We start from the raw sequence: 19,778 nt of genomic DNA, 5'->3' as shown, positions 1-19,778 counted from the left end.
AATTCAAAAATAAATTTTCTTTTCAGGTTACACTATGATAGTCTCTATTCTCCTTTCACACTTTCCTGTAAAATGTCCACGCCAGTTTTTCTATACGGCGTGGTGTTCTTTCTGACTTTTTCCTGCCGGCTTCGGCTGGAGGGTTTGGAGGGCGGGGGAGAGCCTTCTTCTTTGCTATCCTTATCTCATTCTAGTAGTTCAGTTACTCTTCTAGGAGCTGCCTAGCATGGGCCAACCGGCCTACTGCAGTTATCCTCTCTTCTTATGTTCTTATGTTCTAAGAAGAGAGTGCAGAGGGAAAGGCAAGAAAAGGACGATAAACAGATATAAATAAATGGAGAAAAAAGGGAGGACAAGGGAGAGATGCTGGAGAGAGAACAGGAGATAAATGAGAAAGACAAAACAACAGAAGGAGAAAGTCTTGGTGAGAAAATACACGAGTCAAGGATCAGGAAAAAAATCCGGGTGGGTTCTGGAGGGAGGCAAGGGAAAAATGGGTAAGGGGGTAAGGGAGGCGGAAGGGAGAAAGTGGGGAATAAAGAGAGAGGGAAGAAAAGGGTGGAGCAAGGAAAAGAGAGGAGGAGGAAAATGACTGGGAAAAAGTGACAAACAAAAGGAAAGGAATGCAGAATGAGAGAGAAGACACGGGAGGGATAAAGAGAAAGGTAAGGGAGAGACAGAACAGAGAGAGAGGATGGGGTGGCTACAAGGGTCAGGGAGGGGTACACACTGACCTCGATGGGGGTGAGGGTGCAGAGGTCAGGGAGCCACGGACGCCACGACGGGGCTAAAGGGAGTAGAGGAGGGTGAGGGGGTGGAGCGTGAGGTCCTTCAGGTCATGTAAGGTCAGGTCATTATTCCTTTATGGTGGCTGGCTTCTGGATATGTATTTATTAAGATGTTTTTCTGGTTGAGGAACTTACGGATTTTCCAATTCTCTCTCTCTCTCTCTCTCACACACACACACACACACACACACACACACACACACACACACACACACAAAACCTCATTTATGGGACTGAACATTTATAAAACCTGTGTGGAGACGATTTCTTTCATTCTGACCATCACTGGACGACTTGCTAATTTATGCTTAATACCAGAGACCAGTTTCAATCAGTGTGTCGTATCCACGGGGTTGAACGTTGTCAATCAAGTGTGCAGACGGTTTCCATTATTTCCTGGCCACCGCCTGACGAATTTACTTAATGCTGACTACCCTCAAGCGATTTTATTCAGTTTCTTGTATTCAAGAGACTAATTCCAACAGTCCGTCGACATCTCACTTAAGCTGAATAAAACCGTGACGCGTTAGTAAGAATATAGTACACACGATGTAGCCAGGGTGACTGGGTTAAATATTGACAATTCAAGTAGAGAGACAAGAGAAGGGCAGAGGTGAGTCGGTGGTGCAGGGTAGGTCACCAACAACAGTCACTGGGTTAAAGAAAATACCTACAATCACACCTTACATCAAACCCCCACCCATCCCTTACCTCACACTCCACCCCTCCCTTACACCACCCTCCTTCCCCACCTCACCTCATCCTCCATACCACCCATCCCTCACCATACTCTCCATACCTCCCTCATTACACCATCCATCTTCTCACCGCCCCTCCCTCACCCCTATCTTCCTTCCGTACCGCTACCTCCGTTTCTTTCCTGCCAACATATCCCAAATTCTCCTACCCTCCCTCACCTCACCCCATCTATCCTTCCCCACACCCTTTGTTCCTCTCCCTCACCTCACCCACTTTTCCTCATTTTACCTTCCTCCCTTACGTTACCTTCTCTCCCTCTCTCATCTCATCCTTCCTCCTTCCATTACCTCGCCATCCATTCTTCACCTTTCAACCTCTTCCCCATTCTTCCCTCCCTCCTTCCCTCACCCATTACCCTCTGCTCCACCCCATCTTTCCTCGCCTCACCCACTTTTCCTCAAATTACCCTCTCTTCCTCATCAATCCATATTTTTCACAATCTTTTTTCTAACTCCACCGCATGGAATTATACCTCCATGCTCCACCCTATCCTCTCTCCCTCCCTCACCCTTCACCACCTCTACCCAACCATTGTCACCCCAACATCCCTCCTTCACCCTCACCTCAAATTTCACCTTCTCCTCCACCCACCCACTCTCACCGACCATCCCTTCCTCACCCTCACCCTGTGTTCACGCTGCACACCCTTGCCGCGTGAGAAGCATTGGGTAATGTAAGAGAAGTCACGGAGTTGCATCACCACTTGATATCTTAACATCAAGCCCCGTTTCATCTGATTTATCTCCAAGATCCAGTTTTTACTTCAAGGCCATACTGTTCAACCATTCAGTGCGACGACGCAACTTATATTTCCTTCTTGCTACCTCTAGAGCACTTCATTTAGCTACGGAAAGCCCCCGTAGACTTTAAAAGGTTAATTAAGGAAGTAGCTACGTAACCCCTCCAGTTAGAAAAGTCTATCCTAAGCTGAATAAAATCGTCTGGAGATGGCAAAATTATGATCAAAAGGACATCCTCGGGCTGAAGAGGCTGGACTGGATAAATTCGTCAGGAGACAGTAAGAATTTAACAGACGTCAATGGACTGAAGAGGTTAACAGAATGCAACATTACTATTGTTTCTGCTATTGTACCAGAGCTTGTTCACCGCCCTATATGGACTGTTTAATGTATGCATACATGGTGACGATGTGGGAGTGTAGAAGCGGTGGGTGAAGGTGAAGGTGAGGGTGTAAGTGTGGGTGAGGGTGTAAATAAAGATGTAGATGTGGGTGTGGCTGTGGGTACATGTAGGCAGGTGTGGATAAAAATGGGTGAAGGTGGTTGTGAGTTCGGTTACTGAGGTTATGGGCAGGCGAGTGTAGTAGAGTGTGAGTAGACAGGTGTAGTTGTGGATATGGGTGATGGCTGTAAATGTGGTTGACGGTATCAATGTGAAGGGGAAAAGGTGGAGCGACATGTGAAGAGAATCACTGACCCACAGCCTGCAAAACAACCCCTTCCCAAAGCAATGTAAAAAGATAAAAGTTCATTCATTCATCATTCATTGCCAGACGCCATGTATCCCAGACGGGGTGGCCAAGGGCTTAGAGTTAATTGTTTTACAGGGAGGGGCACTAATCCTCCACCAACCCCACTTGACATGTAGGGATGCCAACAGCATCTGGTGTTCCCAGGCGGTCACCCATCCAAGTACTAACCAGACCCAACGTTGCTTAACTTCGCTGATCGGACGGGAAGCGGTGTACTCAACGTGGTACCATATAAAAATCAGGAATCGTTCATTTCTCATTTCATGATGCTTGTACACACTGGAAGTGATGCGCTGTGTGTGGGTGGGAGGGAAGGTAGGTGTGGGTGCGGGGAGATACTTGCTGTGAATGAAGGTTTGGACGTCAGTGATAAAAGATGGGGTGTGTAGGTATGGGAAAATGGTGGGTGTGGATTGCTGTCAGGACGATTAGGGTGTGGGTGAATGTATATTGTAAATAACAGGGGTGGAGTGTGTGGGGGAATGGATGCAAGGGTGTGGTGGGTGAAGGGAACACAGTGCAAGAAACGACAGTCTTTCACAAAAAAAACGTCGGCATATTCTCTGAGCGATCATTTCCCATTTTGGTCGGCACTGTAATGGTTGGAAGCAAGGCGTGTTTCTAATACATTTTCGTCTGGCAATTTCTGTCATCGTATGTCGAATGGTGTCGTGTAGGATGGTGACTGTGGTGCTAGAGCTGCGGTATGTGGTGGTACGGTACGCTACGGTATGGTATTGTGTGGTGTGGTGTAGCGTGGCGTGATGTGAAAACCAGTATAGTGTGGTGTGGTGTGGTGCAAAATGGGATTGTGTTGTGTGGTGTGGTGTGGTGCTATTAGCTGCAATATAAGAACATAAGAACATAAGAAGAGAGGATAACTGCAGTAGGCCGGTTGGCCCATGCTAGGCAGCTCCTAGAAGAGTAACTGAACTACTAGAATGAGATAAGGATAGCAAAGAAGAAGGCTCTCCCCCGCCCTCCAAACCCTCCAGCCGAAGCCGGCAGGAAAAAGTCAGAAAGAACACCACGCCGTATAGAAAAACTGGCGTGGACATTTTACAGGAAAGTGTGAAAGGAGAATAGAGACTATCATAGTGTAACCTGAAAGGAAAATTTATTTTTTAATTAGTATTGGTTATAATATTTTCTTTATTCTATATCCACCCCTTATTTGTCATATGCTTATCTAGCCTATGCTTGAAACTCTCAATGGAAGAGGCAGCAACTACTTTACTAGGTAGCTTATTCCATTCGTCTACTACTCTATTACCAAACCAATTTCTACCGATTTCCTTTCTGAAACGGAATTTTTCTAGTTTGAAACCATTATTTCTAGTTCTATCCTGTATGCTCACTTTAAGTACCTTGCTAATATCTCCCTTATTTATACCATTCATCCACTTAGAAACCTCAATTAAGTCTCCCCTTACTCTACGCCTCTCTAGCGAATGCAGACTTAGTCTTTTCAGTCTGTCTTCATATGACAGGTTCCGGACGTCATGTATCATTTTAGTCATTCTTCTCTGTACATTTTCTAACGAATTAATATCCATTCTATAGTAAGGACACCAAAATTGTACTGCGTAGTCTAAATGTGGCCTTACTAATGCTAGATAAAGTTTCAGTATTACTTTAGATGATCTATTGCTCACGCTTCTCGAAATAAATCCTAGGACCCTATTTGCTTTATTTCTCGCATTAATGCACTGTTGCCTAGGTTTAAGGTCGTTACTAATCATAACTCCTAGATCTCTCTCGCATTCCGATTTGCTAATTTCTTTGTTATCTAAGCTGTATTTAGTATCTCCAATGGTCTTGCCTACGTTAAGTACTTTACATTTTTCAAAGTTAAATTCCATTTGCCAATTTTTATACCAATTGGACAATGTATCGAGGTCTTTTTTGTAAGTAATGGCAATCGTCAGTCGAGTTAATGATACGCCCTATTTTTGTATCGTCGGCAAATTTGCTGATGCTGCTATTGACTCCTAAGTCTAGATCATTTATATATATGATAAATAATAAGGGACCGAGTACGTACACCGCTAGTTACTAATCCCCAGTCCGACTTAGTTCCATTTATTAATACTCTCTGCTTTCGTCCTTTCAGCCAGGATTCTATCCATTTTAAGATATCGCCGTCTATACCGTGTGCTCGAACCTTTCTAACTAACCTTTCGTGTGGGACTCTATCAAAAGCTTTACTAAAGTCCAGATAAATAACATCGTAAGCTTTATCGCTATCTACTGCCTCATAGACCTCCGAGTAGAATGACAACAAATTTGTGAGGCAGGATCGTCCTTGCCTGAATCCGTGCTGACTTTCGTTTATAAGATTAAATCTTTCTAAGTGTTCTCTAATCTTATTTGCCAAAATTGACTCTAACATTTTTCCTACTATTGACGTTAGACTTATCGGACGATAATTCGACGCAGCTGATTTATCACCCTTTTTAAAGATGGGCACTACGTTTGCGGTTTTCCACGCCTCTGGAACTTCTCCTGAACTTAAAGAGTCATTAAATAACGTTAAAAGTGGCTGACATAATTCTTCTTTGGTTTCTTTTATAATTTTTGCATATATATCGTCCGGACCTGGCGATTTTTGAGGTTTTAACTTGTTAATTTCTTTCAATACGTCCTCCTTACTAATGGTTATTTTACTAAGAATATTTTCCGTATTCTCATGGTAAATATTTGCTGCTTTGTGAATACTGATATGAAATAATTATTTAGGATGGAGCACATTTCTTTATCTTCCACTGGTAATGTCACCTGATTCTGTTCTGAGTGGTCCTATCCTATCTTTATTTTTCGTTCGGTACATTTGATAAAAACCCTTGGGGTTTACTTTTGATTCACTTGCAACCTTAATTTCATAACTTCTCTTTGCTTTTCTTATCTCCTCTTTACTTCTCTATTTAAAATTGTGTACCGGTTACGTAAGTGTTCCTCTCCACGTTTTATTTTTCTATATATTCCTTTCCTTTGGCCTATGAGAGATTTTAATCTGTTGTTTAACCATCTTGGTTCTGAATTGTTAGTTCTAAACGGTTTTGAAGGAATATATCTATCTTGGCCTCCGTATATTATATTTATTAACTCGTTATACTTCTCACTGGTCGAACGTCTGTTTGGTACTGGAGCTGAGTTAATTTCCGTCACCTGGACTACATTCCTATCTACCACCTCCCCCTCACAGACACCTGACGGACGTCCCACGTGCTTCCTGCGCCTGACCTATGACCTGGGGATCCCCACTAACCTGACATTCCCTCAAATAGCTAATCTCCTGTGGAATACCGTTCGAAAATAAGCTCTTAAGCCATCGAAATCTCCTAGACGAAAATTAGGAACGGTGGAGGTATTTTCAGTGGAACAGACATCCCAAATAAATTTGAACTTAATTTCTTCATGATCGCTATTACCAAGTCGTCCACCAACCTCTATATCGCTAATGATATTTTCTTTATTAGCTAAAACCAAATCTAGTATATTATTACCTCAGGTAGGCTCTCTGATATACTGATAAAGGAAATTATCCTGTACTACCTCTAGAAATTCCTCTGACTCTGCATCTCCTGTCTGATTTCTCCAATCTATCCTTGGCAGATTAAGGTCCCCAACAATTATTACTAAGCTGGACTGTGATGCTTTCCTAATTTCCTCCCAGAGGTATTTACTATCAGCTCTACTTAATTTTGGAGATCTGTAAATTGCTCCTAAGACTAATTTCTCCCTATTGTTACTAATTTCAACCCAGACACTTTCTGTGTCCCTATTTACTTTAATGTCTGCTTTATTGTAACAGTTTAATGAATCCTTTACATAAATAGCTACCCCTCCCCCTTTCTTCCCTGACGGTTTGACACAAAAATATTATAGCCTTTTATCTGATATTCTGCTAAAAATTCTCGAGTGTCTGTATTCATCCAAGTTTCACTAATAACGGCAATGTCTATTTTCTCTGTACAAATTAAAGCCCTCAGTTCATCCATTTTATTACGTAAACTCCGGCTGTTTGTGTAGTACACTTTCAGATTATTACGAGTAGTTATGCCTTTACCTTGGCATTTACTGTTATTTATTTTATTACTAACTTTGGGAAACTCTTTACTTTACTAATATAACAATTTTTTGTACTATCGCTTATCGCCCTTCTATCATCGCTTGTTCTATCATCTATCATCGCCTGCTCAATTTGAGGTGCCTGAGTGGATGTATCTACACTATTGGTTGAACTTTTGTTCTTAATTTTGCAAGTATCGATGCATCTATCCAAACATGGTAATAATGATTTCTGACTGTAGTTGCTGCATCTTCCTGTACACCTACTTCTCAATCTCGAAAAAATCCCTCCAACTCCCTATCTATCATTCCAGCTAAAACAGTAACTCCTTGCCTGCTAAGATGAGTCCCATCCCAACTATACAAGGCACTTCGTCCATAAAACCGGTCCCAGCTGTCTATGAAAGGTATTGCATTATCTTTGCAATACCTTTCAAAAGGCGGCAATTAAACCCTATTGCCCTGCTCAACCATTCCCTTCCAACCCGCCACCTTGGTAAAACACCAAGCACTACAGGGGTTCCTCCCTCTCCCTAACCTTTTCTAACATCAACTTGTACCTTTTCCACAGTACCTCACTCTTACGGCTACTAATATCATTGCCTCCTACACTGAGGCACACAGTGGGTTTGTCACCACTTTCCTTTACGATATTTGAAATTTTATCTACCACATTAGCCACCCTGGCCCCTGGAAGACACACATGTTTAGCGAGTGGAGTATACATGGCCCTGTTCAGATATCTCACCTGGGAGTCTCCAACAACAACAACATTTTTCTTACCTTTCTTGTTCTGTTTATACTTACCTGTACTGGAAGTTCTCTCACCGTCCTTCTCCTCTACTTCCCTCTCTGCCTTCCCTTCACATTCGTCCCGTAGTGTGTCGAATGTATTAGTTGTCTTAATTTCCGTTTGCTTTTTAAGAGTGAACTTCGTTGCACCCTTGTTAACAAGTGTCCAACCTTCAGCCTTTTTCTCTTTCTCCTCCAACATCTCCTCCAACAATTCCCTCATTTGTGCCTTCTCCTGCCTGAGAATTTGTACCTCCCGCTTCAGTTCGAGAAGTTCCTCCTTTAATTCAAGGTAGTCCTTTTCAGTATCTGCAGTGGGGACACAGCTTTCTGCCGAGGAAGCCATTACGCACTAGTTCACACAAGGTAGCACACACTATCACGGGTCACTACGGGTCACCACAACACACACACTCACGGATCACTAGCACAGCACTATCGCTGATCACTACAACACACTAACACAACCACTGTGTGGAGTGGTGTGGTGTAGTGTGATGTGTTAAGTGGCAAGAGATGGTACTTGCTAGGTTACTATATGATGAAGCATTATGTCCTTCAAAGACGAGCATACTCCGCTGTGGTGTGGTGCAATAGGGAACTGTGACGAAGCTGATGATGGTGTAGGTGTGGTGCGGACTGAGACGCTGGGTGTAGTGTGGCGTAAAGTATGGGATTCTGTGGCGAGGCGTGGTGGGGACTGAGACGGTGCTTATGGTGTGGGGCGGTGTGGACTTAGACAGTGGATGTGGACTGCTTATTTGTGGAGGTGAAAGTGAAGGGTTGGTCATTTTCGACGGTGCATATAAACTGTGAATAAGATGCGAAAAGTTGGGAAACCAATATGCAGAGTGTGAGTACAGCCTGAGTCATAAGTACCGTTATAGAGAGTTTGTGTTGCAGGTTATGTTAGTCTCTCTCTCTCTCGTTAATAATGTTTCGCTGGCTGATTACCAGTCGATAGGTGAAAGTGTTCTCTCTCTCTGTCTGTCCATGTAACCTGACTTTGACACCCTGTAGATCGGAGGTGTGTCAGGGTGTGGGGAAGGAGAGTGTGTTGGATGAGCATAGCAAAAGTGTGTTGGAGTACAGGGTGTGTTGCATGGACAGTAATGTAGGTAAAAAGACAAGTATATAGAAAGACAGAAAATATACAGATAGACAACAGATACAGACAGGCAGATAGAGACAGAGAGAAGGTGTGTGTGTGTGTGTGTGTGTGTGTGTGTGTGTGTGTGTGTGTGTGTGTGTGTGTGTGTGTGTGTGTGTGTGTGTGTGTGTGTGTGTGTGTGTGTGTGTGTGTGTGTGTGTGTGTGTGTGTGTGTGTGTGTGTGTGTGTGTGTGTCTGTGTGTGTCTGTGTCTGTGTGTGTGTGTGTGTGTGTGTGTGTGTGTGTGTGTGTGTGTGTGTGTGTGTGTGTGTGTGTGTGTGTGTGTGTGTGTGTGTGTGTGTGTGTGTGTGTGTGTGTGTGTGTGTGTGTGTGTGTGTGTGTGTGTGTGTGTGTGTGTGTGTGTGTGTGTGTGTGTGTGTGTGTGTGTGTGTGTGTGTGTGTGTGTGTGTGTGTGTGTGTGTGTGTGTGTGTGTGTGTGTGTAAATAATGTCAGTGAGTGTTTGACAGTCGTGTGCGTGTGCTGGTAACCACGTACTGGCAGCTTGGGTAGGGTAAGGTTGGAAATAACAGTGGGATGGTAGTCGTGGATATGGCTTAAACTAGAGTTGCTACTTTGCTACAGTGCCGACTTAGATTTTATTATTATTACCACCGGATTATTGTATTCAGCTTGGGAAGGATTGGTAATAAAGAAGGGCTTGACAAAGGACGGCTCACCCCCACCACACCAGCAGTCTGGCTCAAAGCAGGCTCAAACTATCAGAGGGACATTAAATTTTAGTCATTTCGTCAAGAGCTCATCAGTCTTGTGGTTGTGGTATGGTAGTGGTGTGGTAGAGGCTGAATTTGGTGGTTATGGTAGCATGGTTCTGTGATTATGATGATTTAACTGCGGTGAGGGTGTGATGTGGTGATGACGTGTGATGATGATTATGTGCTGGTGGTGGGACGGTGGAGGTTGTGGCATGGTGATTGTGTGACGAGACTAACTGTCGGGTGTCATGACAGTATGGTTTTGTAGTTGTGATGGCTTGTTTGTGGCAGAGTGATCGTGGTGATGACGCTGCCCCGTGATGTGATGTGGTGACGATGCCTTACCTGTGGTATTATAATTGTAAATGTGCTTCGGTGGCAGGGAATGTGGTTGGACTTTTCTGTGCGATAGTTGGTTGTGGTGATGGCAGTGTGGTTACTACAGCTGTGACAAGACTTTTAACTTACAAGTTTTATAATGGTAGATGATTAATAACGCACCAGTTGGCAAATAAAGTCAAACATTGTGATAATAACGCAAGAAATACGCTTAACCTCTTCTCTATGATGACGCATTTTATATTTTCTCTACCTCCAGATGACTTTATTCAACTCTAAGAAAAGCTCTCACAGTGACCGGAAAAAAAAAAAAAAATCTACCTCCACTAAATTCTTCCACTACCAAAGGTTTCCTAAAAGCTAAAGTCATCAGGAGGAAACAAGAGTGAAATGAAAAAGACGTCCTCAGCTTGAAGGTATTAAACCGTAAAGTGCGCTTTGTGAGCATGAGACGAGTGAGCGAGCGTTTGTACCTACGCCTATCATCATAATTTCATCTTGGTGTAAACTTTCAACATTTCTGATGAGGTAGTTAAAAAAAAAAAAAAAAAGAATAGAGATAAAATATTTACTTTCACGTTTTCTTTTTGGATGTGCATACAGAGAGGCGCCATAGCATTTATGACACGCGCAATGTTCAGTCCTCTGCTCCCAACTTGCCGTGTCAACGAACTGCGTCGGTAAACGCTTGGCTATTAATCGAATGACAAAACCCAGAAATAAGTGATTACCCTTGCGGATTTCACCCCCTAAACATAAAAGAAACGTTCATGTGAAATTATGAGCGTATATATCCGATACTTTATTGTCAGAATTCATGCAAGAAAACAATGTGTTACAACAGGCAATCTTTTTTAATCCGATTTCATAGTGGAGCATGTCAACTGAAGCCCTCGGTAAGTTCCCGTGGAAAGCTGGGCTTCCAAGGGGTTTCTTTGGTCTCATGAGTAAATATATAGCTAAAAACAAAATTTATTGAATGTATCTACTACCTGCTGAAAGAATCTCCTCTCTACCTCACACAGCAGAAATAAGCGTGTGAAAACCATCGCGGTCGTGTCTTGTGTCGGGCCGCTCATTTCTCAGCTGAAAGTAAACATCGCTTTGCTTGCTGCGCTCGCTCGCAATCAAGCCTGTATGACCCTTTCACTACGAGGGCTCTCCCAAACTGAATAATATCGTCCGGTGGTACCAAAAAACAAATTTAAAAAGCCGCCACTGCACTGATGGGATTCAAATTCCGTCCGCATCCAAAAAACTGAGTATACTACATATCGTAAGAATGCAAGAAGAAAATGTTGAACGTCAATATACCAAGCTGGACTGTTTCCTTCGTTTCTAATATTTTAAAGTGGTAAAAATGTATTATTTGTGGTTGAAAGGATGTGTGGTGATGGTGAGTCACAGGGTGAAGTGGTGATGTGGTAACGGCTGTGGTGATATGTGTGGTAGAACATTTATGGTGGATTGTGTGGTAGATGGTAGAACAGTTGTGTAATATTAAGGAAGAAGTTGTGGGTTGTGTGGTATTATGCAAGCAGGTGTGGACTGTGTGCGGTAGAACACTTGTGGTGGTGCAGTGTCATTATGGTAGTTACTGTCGTCTGTGGTAGGACAGCAGCTGTGGTAGTGTGTGTTGTTGTAGTAATTACGCATCATATGTGGCATAACAGTTGTGGTCGTGTGTAGTAGTAGTCGAAGCGTCAATCAAGTATGACAACAAAGGGGCATGTCTGTATCTGCTGACAAAGCTTGGGCTGTAAAAGTAGTTTGAAAGTGTGGCTAGTAGTGCATGACTGTCGAAATAAATGGGAGAGCTGAGAGTGTAGTTGTAAGCCTTAATTTGTAATTGTGAATTGGTGGTGTGGACAGCAGTGTACAGGTATGGCAGGGAAGAATGGCGTGGGCGGCCGGGAAGAATGGCGTGGACAGCAAGGGTGTGGTTAAACTGACTGTGGTTGGGTGTGGTTATTAAAAGCTGTGGCTGTGTGGTGTGGGTTTATACATTGTGGATACAAAGACAAGAATGAAAAATCGGAATCCCTTAAAAACATTAAAAAATGAAAGAATAAAAATCGCAAAACTACATGCAAATAAAGTCCAAATAACTGAGAATACAAAATCGCCAACGAACATGCAAAGGAAAAAAATCACGAGAGAGAGAGAGAGAGAGAGAGAGAGAGAGAGAGAGAGAGAGAGAGAGAGAGAGAAATACCCACACACCATGTAAAGAAGGTCAAAATAAACATGAATACCACAATCACCAAAAAAATATGCAAAGAAATCATAATAATAAAAACATGAACTGAGAGCCAAAATAATGACTCCGAAGGGCAAAACTGACACGAAATCCACATTAACACACACCAAGCAGGAAAACAGGAAGAAAGTGAGTGAAGGTGAGAGAGAAAATAAGAGGATTATCCTAAGGATAGACGAAGAAGGCGGTGCACAATTAGCGGGAAGGTCAGGGGTCCATGTGGGAAGAGACCCAGCCGTATTATTAGCCAAACCCACGAAAATATATTGTTACGACAGTCTAGCTGCAATACTGAAAGGTGTGGTATTCGAATATTCTCACAATGTAAGAACAATACTTGAGTGTCTGAGGATAATTTAAGGTACAGTACCTTTCTACAGCCTTCGGGCAATAATGGAAAGAATGCTTGAGAGGTTTGAATATTCCACCCTTCCCGTTGTGTACGAACAATATCAGATGTCTGGGAATATATATTCTTTTTATTTAACGAGCACTTCCAGGACGTGTGTCTGAAGCTGGCGGCTGAAGTGTTATCTACATCGATGTCTTTGAGGTAAAGGTGACTCTGGCTTGATTCAGAGGCCACCCGACTACCTGGGGTGACCTGCTCAGTATAGTGGTAGAAGCACTGCTATATCTCCTTAATTTACGGAGTGTGCTAATACAATTCAAATACATAATGTAAACAAGCATTATTTGTGTCTGTACAGCAGCAAACACAACTAAGATTTTGTAATGCAAATGCTTTCATTTTATACATTCTGGATTCTGTATTATCATCTATCATATTATGTTGCAAAACCAATAAAAGATGGCCAGGAAGGACAGTGAATGATGATGGTGCAGCTGTGTCCTTCACACACCAATTATTCACTTTCCAATATAATCATTACTGTGTTCTTGGTAACCTTGCTTCAGGTATCTTAACTACAACTATGGATACAAGTTTGCCTGAATTGTGTGAGCGTGTACTTACGTTCTGAAAATAAACTATTAAATAAAATGTAATTATAAGAGCCTCCACTATGGAGTGAGGATAAACAAACTAAAAACAGCAAGTACTTACTAAAATGAAAACAAATAATAAAAACTATTCAAACAGACTAGATAGTGTGTGATGTGTTGGTTATTATTTTATTTACCTTTAAGCAATTCAACTGCAACTCCGTGCCTGACAAATGATGGCTTGGCACTTTTTTCTTTATTTATTTATTGCAAAGGAATATATCTAATGTCCAGGAGGTGCAGGAAAGCCCAGGCTGTGTCACGACAACTGTGTAGGTGTTGTGATGTTTGTATATCGCATGTTTGGCCAGCCTTACAGTGTGTGTGTGTGTGGGGGGGGGGGTTAACGTTAATGTAGCCTTTTCCCCCGTAACTCAAAGAAACCAAAGGAGGCGAACAAAAAGAAAAGGTGTGTGTGTGTGTGTGTGTGTGTGTGTGTGTGTGTGTGTGTGTGTGTGTTTTTTTGGGGGGGAATAGATAAGGAAGAATGGAGTATCGTGGGAGAAAGGGGTCGTTGTTAAGTTGGGAGTACAATGCCTGTTTTTCATTTGTGTCACAGTCACTCCTCACATTACATGACGTGAGACGACAGATATAAATCGATAAACAACTATACATAAAGACTTACAGACTACCGATATAAATATATGTACACACAACAAAAAAACTATCGTTACACCTTCTGCACGATATAAAATGACACACGAATGAAGGTTTTTGATAACAGCCTCCTCCATTGGTATCCCTGCGTGTGTTTGTTGCATATTTAATATAAGCTATATCCATTGCTTCTCCCATGCATATTTCTACCTCGTCCTATTTGGCAACTCACCCACTGTCAGGCTTACCAACCCTAGCGAGACAGCCAGGTTGTTCAGTATGAAACACATCGGACCCCTCTGTAACGATAGTTTTTTTGCTGTGTGTACAGTAGAGCTGTACTAATTCTGTCTGAGGAGTATGTGTGGAGTGACGCGTATGGATCGAGTGAGAAATGATGAAGTGCGAAGGAGAACTGGAGTTGTTCGGGAGATGGCTGATCGAGTTGAACAGAGGGTGTTGCGATGGTTTGGGCATATGGAGAGAATGGATAATGAGCGATTGGTGAAAAAACTAGATCTGATGTGAGAGGTGTAAGGCTGAGAGGGAGACCACGAATAGGATGGGTGGACAGTGTGAAGAGAGCGTTGGATACGAGAGGGATGTCTGTTGAGCATGTAAGAGTGGCTGCGAGTGACAGGAATAAATGGAGAGAAATTGTGAATGAAAAAATGATGAAGCATCCCTGGGGAGATATTCTCCCGTATTCGGTCTGATCAGCTATTCAGGTCAGGTGCGGGTAAGGGGATGGGTCAATTATGATGTGTCAGGGGTAAACCAGCTCTTCTGTCGGGCCCTGCTGTGGATGTCACTGATTGGACTGCGCAGTTGACCCTCGTGCGGTGTGGTGTGGGGAGGATCTGTCCCTTCTCCCCTTTGGGGCTAAGATGCGAATGAATGTGTTTGAATGGATGAGTAAATGGGGAGTGTGTCGTCCTGTCTCGGCTACCTCCCTTTCCTTGGGGGAAGCAGCCTAGGTATATAGATAGATTTTTTAAGTAGATACTAGTCAACAAAATTTTCACTCTTCCGTTTCTCTTTCCCCACTTGTCTTGAGGAGTGATGCTAATGGGCGCACCAACCAATAAAAAGAGTATCATTACAACAGTTATTATCGAATGCTTAATGGGCTCCACACCTCCCTAAAGGAGCTGACAATGTTGGGATTAATTACAGCGAGATACCAAACCACGGGAGCTGCCTTCCACACACTAATACAGCCCTACATGGACGGAGACATGTTCACAGAAAGATAAACAAACTGACAGATATAGATGGATAGATAAACAAACTGTACCTGGTTGTCTACACGTTCCTTCGCCTTCTGTTCTGGTTATTCTGTAGCACACACTCACCTGGAAAGACAAATGAAATGAAATTGTATTTTCATATAGTGAGATTCAATGGTATTTAACATAGGAGACAGCTCTGTGTGTGTGTGTGTGTGTGTGTGTGTGTGTGTGTGTGTGTGTGTGTGTGTGTGTGTGTGTGTGTGTGTGTGTGTGTGTGTGTGTGTGTGTGAGAGAGAGAGAGAGAGAGAGAGAGAGAGAGAGAGAGAGAGAGAGAGAGAGAGAGAGAGAGAGAGCGCCCTGAAAGAAGAGGATGTGATGCGAGAGATCCAGATGATGCACAAGAGGGGAACGGAAATGCCAGAGTAGGTCAAAGGAAGGGGAGGAGGAAAGTACCTGGAAGAAGAAGGATGAAGAGCAGGAAGGCAAAAGGTTACGGAAGGAGAGGAAGAGGAAGAGGAGGAGGAGGAGGGGAAAGGGTAAGGGATATGAGGGGGAGGGGGGGAAGGGGAGGGGGAGTCGGGGGGAAGGGGGGAGGGGAGAGGAGGAGGAGAGAGGGGGGTGAAGGGAAAGGTTGTGAGGGGGAGGGGGATTAGGAAGGGGGTTGGGGATGAGGAATAGTACCGATAGTGAGGCTGAGTGAAGGAGGGAGGTAAAAGGTCAGGGAAGGAAAGAAGAGGGAGGGAGGGAGGGGCAGGTGAAGAGCTGGAGAAGGGAGGGGGATGGAGATGAAGTGCTGGGGGAAGGGGAAGCGTAAGGGGAGAGGAAAGGGAAGAATAGAATAATAGGTAAGAAGAGGGGTAGTGCAGGTAATGTACCAGAGAAGGGGGTAGGACGGAAGGGGCAGGAGGAAGGCGGGGATGGTCGAGAGTGGTACTGGGTCAGGAAGAAGGGTGGGAGATGTGGGCAGGGAAGAAAGATATAAGGAAGGTGGGGAGAGACAAGGAAGGTAAGAAGAATGAGGAAGAAGGAGAGGAATGAAAGTTATGAACGGAGGTCAAAAAAGGGAAAAAGGAGAGGAGGTGGAGGAGAAAGAAGAGGAAAATATAATGGAATCATCATCATCACTACCATTACTTACCGTCATGATTACACATCACCAGCATCACCTGCATCATGATGCTCACCATCACACACACACACACACACACACACACACACACACACATACACACAAAGGCCATTACCTGCCTAATATGTGGGCCGCATTGTTACAATTAAATTAATGGTCAATAATAAAATGTGAAGGAAAGTGGAGGACAGATAAACACGTAGGAGGCGAACTGAAAGGTTACTACTGGGGCGAGGGGAGGAATACGTTAGTACACGGACATATAATGTAACTAGATAAACATAGACAGAGCGCGTAAAGGAAAATATTAACCATTATATATATATATATATATATATATATATATATATATATATATATATATATATATATATATATAGAGAGAGAGAGAGAGAGAGAGAATTAACAAAAATAAGTAGAAAAAATATTTATTGTACCATACAGCATCGAGTGAGACGTGGCCTGGACAAGAGAACCTTCCAGCGTTCAGTTCCCTGCTCAGTAACAACCCCTCTTACCACGACGCACCACCTGCATTGCACACACCCGCCTTTCAAAACTCTTGCCTCTTAAAAATAATAAAAAGCAAAATAAAAAGTATTCTTATGTAACATCAACTTCATAACCTGGCCAGATATTCTCTTTTTCCGAAACACTGACCTACGACCCAAGATTCACTGCGGCAGAATGTCAGGTCGAGAAGAAGCAATTTCCCTGGGTCAGTGGACGAAGGGGTCATGGCAGTGTGGGTCAAGTGAAGTGTGAAAGGTCAGGTCAGGTCGAGACATATATTTTGAAACTCATAAAGAATAAAAGTTACTTCATCTTCGTTAAGTTATGGAATCTTGGTGGCCTCTCTCTCTCTCTCTCTCTCTCTCTCTCTCTCATACATCCAGCCGGTTCCTCATCCCTCACTGCTTCCCTACCCATTTCATTAGCTTCTCATTTAGTGGTTTTTCTCGGCGTATCTCTTCCTGTTTGGCCTCTTTGTTCTCTCAAGCTTTATTTCTGTCTCAACGTACTGCATTTATTATCTTTACAGCCTTTTCAGTTTCTTTCTACCCACAGAAATAATCAGAAGGGGTACAATGGAAGAAAGAACGAAAGATTAAAAAAATAAAATAAATAAATCAAACCGATGAAATATCAAGAGGATGGAGTTCGTGCGTGAATGCATTACTTTTACCCTGTCCCGTACTGTACGTTTCAACTCTGTCTGTCTGTCTCTCAGGCAGAACGCACATTCAGAGGGGAGACGCGATTACTCCCTTCAATAAGACGTCATACGCTTCGTTCTTCTCATTTTTTCTAAAAATTAAGTCCATCAGTGAAGGGGTTAGATATCCATTCCATTTACCCCATCAACCTGGAGACGCAACTATATATTTTATTTCCGTTACCAAAGAACGATTCCATTCAGCCTGCAAAAACTCACACTGAGGAAGTTAATGAGGGCTGTATCTAACTCATCCATTTCGAAAACTCCCTCAAGGGCTGAATAAAACCGTCTGAAGATAGCTAGAGTAAACTAAATAATATGTCACAGTGTTCAAGGGGTTAGAGATAATGACTCGAGAAACTGGTGTGGGAAGGAAGGAAGTGAAAAGGACATGAAGATTAGTAAGACGGTGAGACATTCTCGTACCAGGCAGGAAGAACACTATGAAGGCATATTAAGGAACGGGAGACGGAAATGAGAGAGAGAGAGAGAGAGAGAGAGAGAGAGAGAGAGAGAGAGAGAGAGAGAGAGGAGTCTAATAAAATAAATCAGGAGATACAAAAGGAAGATACAAATCAGAAAAGAAACAGAATGAAGATATTATTTTTTTACATTACTGTATTAATTTTTAGGCATCATCGGACGATTTTATTCAACACCGGAGACTTAGCAGTGAAGGAATTAATAACAGAATATATACCGTATGACGAATCATAAACTTCGAGAGGAGATCAAAAGAAATTATAAGGAAAATAATGTAGAAGTCAATAAAACAGTGTGAGAAGTAACGGGGAAAAGATAAAATAAAATAAAATAAAAGGCGTGAATACGAAAAACTTATTAACGCGATTGAAAAGTATTGGTAATTATCAAGAGGGAACCGGAACAACGAGAAAACACAATTAACGTCTTCATGCCCACAGATCTCTCCTAAGTTCAGTGAAATATTCTGGGGTAACACAGAATAAGTATGACGTCTTCAAACTGAAGGGGTGTCAAAGGCGAAGTAGCAATAAAATCAGAGTTAACAAAAGACAATGTGAATCAGCAAAACAAATATTATAAAGGAAAGAAAGAAAATCACCTTAACCTCCCCTCCCCTCCAAAAAAAGAAGCTAAGCATGAAGTAAAATGGCAACATCACGATTACAGTGACACAAAACCATTAGGAAGGTGAACGTGGCAAATAAATGTCACAATAAAACCAAAAAGTTATGACTGGGAACATTTTCATGGCTTAAAGGTGTTCAGGCGGCAGGACTAAATTGAACTGGGAGGTGAGGTTAAACCAACACCAGGAAAACATTATTATTATTACTACTACTAGTACTAATTCTAATATAAATATTGCATTAGTAAATTATCAGTAATAAAAGGCAACATTACTAATATTAACTGGCACACTCAACTGTGGACTTTGTGTATTACTAATCAACACTCATGGCACTGCAGCTGTTCTTGATGGATGGTCACTGTACCAGACAGACATGCCCGCCACGTGAGTGTCACTGCCATAGTACTTTTTATTATTACAACACATCTGAAATTATTACATTAAAACCTAAGTACTTTGACAGAAGCTAAGCCATTAGTAAATGTAGGTTGCTTCTTAACACTTTTCTATCAGAATCGCACACCCAATACAATACAGATGAATAAACCAAAAAATAAAAATGCACATGTAATGAACGTGTGACAATTTGAATGATTCGGTGTGCAAGGGTGGGTGTGGCAGGGTGTGGTGATGGTGTGGGAGTGACAGGGTGTGACGGTGTGGGAGTGACAGGGTGTGACGGTGTGGGAATGACAGGGTGTGAAGGTGTGGGTGTGACAGTGTGAAGGTGTGGGAGTGGCAGGGTGTGACGGTGTGGGAGTGACAGGGTGTGACGGTGTGGGAATGACAGGGTGGGAAGGTGTTGACAGGGTGTGAAGGTGTGGGAATGACAGGGTGTGAGAGAAGTGTGGATGTGGCAGGGTGTGAAGGTGTGGGTGGTGCAGGGGGTGCAATGGTGTGGGTCTGGCAGGGTGCAATGGTGTGGGTCTGGCAGGGTGCAAAGGTGGTAAGTGTGGCAGGGGTGTGAAAGTGGTGGATGTGGCAGGGTTTTGATGGTGTGGGTGCAGCAAGACAAGCGATAAAAGACACAAAGTGAGACAGAAATAACGGCAAACAAGGAGGAGGAGGAGGGAGGGAGGAGGAGGTCAATAACTGGTGGAGTGAAAAGATAACAG

General features: G+C 42.9%; 1 pseudogene; it reads right to left on the bottom strand.

The window, feature by feature from the left end:
* Positions 1-3,158: 3,158 nt before the first annotated feature.
* Positions 3,159-3,274, bottom strand: LOC145416580 (5S ribosomal RNA; annotated as a pseudogene).
* Positions 3,275-19,778: the final 16,504 nt, after the last annotated feature.

This window comes from Coenobita brevimanus, chromosome 106 (assembly GCF_032717465.1).
Source record: "Coenobita brevimanus isolate Jiangsu-jjx chromosome 106, ASM3271746v2, whole genome shotgun sequence".
Taxonomy (NCBI): Eukaryota; Metazoa; Arthropoda; class Malacostraca; order Decapoda; family Coenobitidae; genus Coenobita; species Coenobita brevimanus.
The sequence above is the reverse complement of the archived record's forward strand: the minus strand, read 5'-3'. Positions and strand labels throughout refer to the sequence as shown.